The sequence below is a fragment of the Rhipicephalus microplus genome, chromosome 7 (assembly GCF_043290135.1).
Source record: "Rhipicephalus microplus isolate Deutch F79 chromosome 7, USDA_Rmic, whole genome shotgun sequence".
NCBI lineage: Eukaryota > Metazoa > Arthropoda > Arachnida > Ixodida > Ixodidae > Rhipicephalus > Rhipicephalus microplus.
In genome coordinates this window covers 139,926,207-139,932,118 of record NC_134706.1, presented here as the reverse complement: position 1 = coordinate 139,932,118, position 5,912 = coordinate 139,926,207, and positions in this window count along the sequence as shown.

Genomic DNA, 5,912 nt, shown 5'->3' with positions numbered 1-5,912 from the left:
TCGTCACGTATACTTCATGTTCCCTTAGGTACTCAATCCCATTGCTTATCCATACGCCCAGATATTTGTATTTATCTGTTATCTCTAGCATGATACAGGCCTGTATTCTAAGCTTACTACCTTCGTTGTCATTGAAAATCATGACTGCTGATTTTACCTTACTGAATCTAAAATCTAACCTATCTCCCTCATTACCGTAGATGTCCATCAATTTCTGCAAATCTTCCTTGTTGTTGGCCATTAGCACTATATCATCTGCGTACATTAATGCTGGTAGTGCCTGATCAATGAGTTTTCCTAAAGAGAGGTTGAAGCCCAGTCCACTACCCTCTAATTTGGCCTCTAATCCTTGTAAATACATCATGAATAATAAGGGTGACAGGGGACACCCCTGCCTAAGCCCCTGTTTTACCTCTGCAGGCTTGGATACCCGTTTTTCCCACTTTATAACTACCTTGTTACCTTTATAGATTTATTTTTAAAGATTAGTGACTCCATCTTCCACACCCAGTGTGTCTAGTATTCCCCACAAGTCCTCTTGAACCACGCTATCGTACGCTCCCTTGATATCCAAAAATGCTAGCCACAGGGGTCTGAGTTTCTTTTCTGCTATTTCGGTGCACTGCATCAGTGAGAACAGATTGGCTTCCTACCTCCTGTGTTTCCGAAACCCATTCTGCAGTTCCCCCAGCACCCCCTCATCCTCTATCCATGCCTGCAGTCTTTCCTTTATAATCTGCATCGCCAACCTGTAGACCACTGATGTCACTGTTACAGGACGGTAGTTATTTATGTCAGCTTTGTCCCCCTTTCCTTTATAGATCATGCTCATCCTGCTAAGTTTACATCCATTGGGAACTTCACCATCGATTATTATTTTGCTCACTGCCTCTCTCAAAGCCTGCTTAGACTTCGGGCCTAGTGTCTTTATCAGCATAATTGGAATGCCATCTGGGCCTGTTGATGTACTACTAGGAATCCTTTTCTCAGCCCTTTCCCACTCTCGTTGTGAAAATGGAGCCATTGCATCACTTGATTCGTCCTTGTCTATTGTGGTGCATAAAGTACTTCTTTGTTGAAATTTTTCTGTCAACCTTGTTCTTATATATATTCAATAGCTTCGACCCCTTCTAGCCTAGCACCTTGAGCTGTAGTTATAAACCTCTGCTCTAGGTTTGTTTCATTTCTTAGGAAGTTTAGATGGTTCCAAAATTTCGCAGCTGCCTTTCTGTTCTTTTTATGTACTTCTGCCAGCCACTGAACACCCTTTCTTCTAATCTTTTCATTGATCAGGAGGGATGCTTCCCTTCTAGAGCTTAGAAAGATTTCCCATTTTCTTTCAACATCATGTCATTTCACCCCCCTGCTTAGCATATCTGTGTTCCCTAGAGGCTTCCCGACGTTTTGCTATGGCTCTCTTAAATTCCTCATCCCACCAACTTTTGGGCTTGTGTCTTCTTTTCCGGGGTGACTTGTCACGTGCCTTAGCAAGCTCCAGCCCAAAAAGTCTAATTATATTTGTGCATGTCTACACTGTTTTATTATCCTCAGTGATTACTTTCTCAATTTGTTTAGTAGCAATTTCTATTTGCCTATTTGAATGAAAATTTCCCTGTAGCTGCTCATCTTGTCTCCTTCCCACTTTCGCTGCTTTTCCAATACTTAGCTTGATACGTTTGTGATCACTACCCAGACTTCTGGAGCCACCTTCATCTATGTGCATTCCCCTGAGCTTATCATACATCCTGTGTGACATCAGTGTGTAATCTATCGTTGACTGCAGCCTTCCTACCTCTTATGTTATTTGCCCTTCTCACTTCTCAGTACTATTGCAATTGATCAAATCATGCCTTTCACACATATCCATGATCATTTTGCCTGTTGAGTCAGTATACCCATCTACATCTTCTATGTGCGCATTCATATCTCCTAGTATAATTATCTCGCACTCTCCTCCTGATTCCTTAATGTCCTTTGATATACACTCCACCATTGCCTGGTTTTCCTCTCTGGCCCGGCCTTTGCTCCCGTCCACAAGTACACCAAACCAAGGAGTGTCATCTGCCCAGCTACATTCCCTCTTAACCATAAATGTTCCATGCATCCCTGCTTGACTCTTTGCCAACCCATGCTCTTATGTATGAATGCACCCCCCATTTTTTTTTTTGCTGCCTTCTGTTCTATTGCCATAATCCCATACATAGTCCGGGTTGCAAGGTGGTTGCTCCATGTCCCGAAGATGTGTCTCCACAACCCCATATACCATCGGCTTCTTCAGCCTCAACTGCTCTTCTATCTCTTCTCCCTTTAACCTATTCCTGCCCCCTGCATGTTAATATAACCTACGTCTGACTTAGCTCGGCCCTTGTGCTTACGTCGATTTCTTCTCCCATGGACTCTGTGTGGCTTCAATATTTGTGCCCCTTTAGAACCGTCTTTGGCTACACTGTTGGCCTCAGGGTCCCCCTAAAAAAGCTGTGGATTGATTGACCATTCTATTATCGACCCTCCTGCCCGTCACTCCACTGTAGTGAATGCCATCCTGTGCAAAGGGGCGAGCGCCGGGCTCGTACACGTCTTGGTTCACTTCCATTGCGCTGTATCCGAGTTGCCGGCTCATACCCTTGATCACACAATTGGCCTCCACTACCCTCCTTTCAATCCCACGAGACTGCCTTCAGACCTCTGGAACTGCGCATATGGTCACATGCACACTCCAAGAGGCTTCTCGGAGCTTACGCATCCCATCCCCTAACTATCTCTGAAGGTTCTGATCCTTGCCCTTTAACACATCATTGACCCAAGCATGAATAATGACGAGATTTTCGCCCTCCATGCTGTTCTCTACAACCTCCTGAGCTTTGGCCAGTGCATTCACCATGCTCTTCCCTGACTGGGCCTCCACCCTGACTCTCCCATCTTCCTTCACTGCCGTGAAGACGCTATCCCTAACCCTGGCCACGTTGGAGTCCCCCACCACTAGGACCCTTCTACGCCCCAATCGCTGGCTGCCTGTTTGTGATGGCGCCCCTGTTTGCCTCGCTAGTTTCTCTCTCTGCCGTCTGTCCTGTGTTTCTGCCATGCTCGAAGACTGCCGCGCCACCGAGCTGTATGTTCTCGGATCCTCCGTGCTGTGGCCAGACACTGCGGCCCCCTGACCTCCCTTCTCGCCTGCTCCTTCCCACCTGTCACCTTCTCTGCTACCCACGCCTTCTATCTCACACCGCTCGAGGCTGGGGCAAAGTGCCATTAGCTCCTTTACCCGCTGCTCGAACTCGGTCCGCCCTTCCTGTTCTTTTCGAAGGTCACCCTTCATTTGCTCTAATAGGCTGGCGGTAGCCTCCTCCCGCTCACGCGACGCTCCGAGCTGTTTTTGGAGTTCTATTCTCTGCTCCCGTTCCGCCCTAAGATCCCCCTGAAGCCCTTTGATGCTAGCCTCTATGCGCTGCACGGCCGCCTTCAGTGCCTTGCACAGCCTGCACACAAAGCTCGCCTTCTGCGTGTCGGCCATACTCGAGAATTCTGTCTCGTTCACAGCAAAGGGCGAACGTGCGCCGACTACATGCACTCTTCTGTGCTCCTCATTCTCACATTTTCTTGACCACTCCTTGCCATCTGTCCACCGGTGTTCATAACCACTATCGTGCAAAATAAGAAAAAAAAAGGTAGATAAAAAACACTAAGAAACCAAGCATCACACAAATTGACACAATGCGAATTGGGTAACTAGTGGGTCGTCGAATGCTCCAACCCATTAGAAATAAAACTTTAGGCATAATTCGTCGTCATCCACTGCATCAGAAAAATTGCATAAAATATCTTCCAAAAGTGTAGCACGGACCACATTTCGCTGAAGAATGACAAAAAATGGCACAGTGAATGCCTCGATTCCTATTGCAAAAAAAAATATATATATATATATACGATGGTTAATGGCGAAGTGTGTGCTCTGCATGTGGGCTCAAAAGGCCTGCAAGACTCTGAAAAGGCTGTTCTTTAATCTTTTGCTGCAAGAGTGCTGTGCGTTCCGTGCAGGCCTGGCAGTTTTTTCAATCCCTCCTTGCTATGCTGTGCAAAGCAGCTAGCTGCTTGTCTTGTGTCCTCCCTATGTCCTCGTTTTCTTGCACTGTACAAACATGTAGCTGCTTGGCACATACCTAGTGTACGTCAGTGACGCGCACCCACCAATGCCATGCTTAACCAGCTCTGCTGTTAAACAACATGCCATTTTAAAACACACAGATATACTGCTCACTTTAATTAATGCAATCAAATATAAGACTGCTGCTCTACAAATTTGTGTAACAGCACTAGTATTACTTTTCTCTAACCTTATGCCAGTAAAAATTATATTTAGTTGATTCAACAATATTATGCCGCAAAATGAGATAGTAGCAAACAAACTGGCACAATTGGCACAGCTGTCACACCACTGTGAATATTTTATTTTTAGTGGCATCCAAATATTTTAAGACTGAATTGCACTGTGATGACAGCAGGTCAGAAGAATACATAGTGAATGATCTACATTCACACCTCTAAGAGTAAGCAAACCATTTTCGAAACCAAGCTGGATGTCGACATTATTTGACACAAATATTTGCACACCTTAAATAGAAAATGTCACAAATACTCTGACAGACAAAAAATACTGCAATTACAAGAAGAGGACATTCGACCAAACACAGGCTATATATGCACTTTGATTGCTGTCCTTGCTCAAAGGTCTGACTGAATGACCCGAGTGGCCTTGATGCTTGAAATATGCAACTTTGAAGTTACTAGCATAGGTTGGCAGCCTGAAAAACTCACTTGTGAGTTGACTCACTTCAACTTGGAACGAGCCACGGGTCTGAGCGAGTTTGGGCCGCGTGATACTCTGCAAGTTTGAGTCAAACAGTCTGGTTGAGAAAAATCTTGGTGAGCGTGAGTATGATGGAGTCTGGTACAGGAAAGACTTAGTGAGTCTGAGTGAGCTCCACACTTTTTTGCCGACCTATTCCATGGCGATTTAAGTGGGGCGACATGGCACTTGAAAAAAATACTTTTCACTTCTTGATCGACTTAGATGAAACTTTCCAACTTTATGTACATTTGTGTGCTGGCTTCAAATATGCAGTTAGTTTCGTAGTTATAATGTGTGCTTTTTGGAACACAAAATATTTCACATGCCTTTTAGGGAGCAATTAAGATAATTTCTAAACTGAGTGCATTACAAAGTCAGCATATCACGATAATCTGCCATCAAAACTGTGTGCAGTGCAACAAAAATGTATGCTCTAAATCTATTATAACAGAAGTTATGCTATATCGTTGAACGTTCACGAGGGATATTACAGCTTTGAATTGCCTCACTCGCGAGTCATTTCGCGAGTGAGTCTTAAACAAACACAGTGCAAGAAGGAACGTGCACAAAATACCAAATGGTTTATTAAGTGTGAAGAAAAACATGGTCCCATGAAAGGGGTGTGTCAGACAAGCTAGCACCGATGCTCATAAAGACTGACAGTGCAGGGCAACAGTGCACAAAGGTCAGTCCTTTATGGTCGTCTGCACATGCTTGACACATTTTTTTTTCCACATTCAACAAACTGGTTAATAGTTCGCGCTCGTTCTGTCCAGTACCGTGTCTTTTCGTTCCGTGTTTACAAAGCACACTTTTGAAAAAGAACCAGCACCAACTAGCCAACCTTATAGCTTTTCTGAATGTTTCATTTTATGACCGAAAGACCACTAGTAACATATTGCGGGAACAAAATGCCAGAGTAAAATTTATGTCCCAGTGAGTGTCCCTACAATGTGCACATTTATGATGTGCCGCCACAAAGGTCGAAACAATGGGTTTTGATCTGCATAGGCCCATTAAGCCATGGCATAAACAGGAATGCCATGCGCAAGGATAGATACAAGAC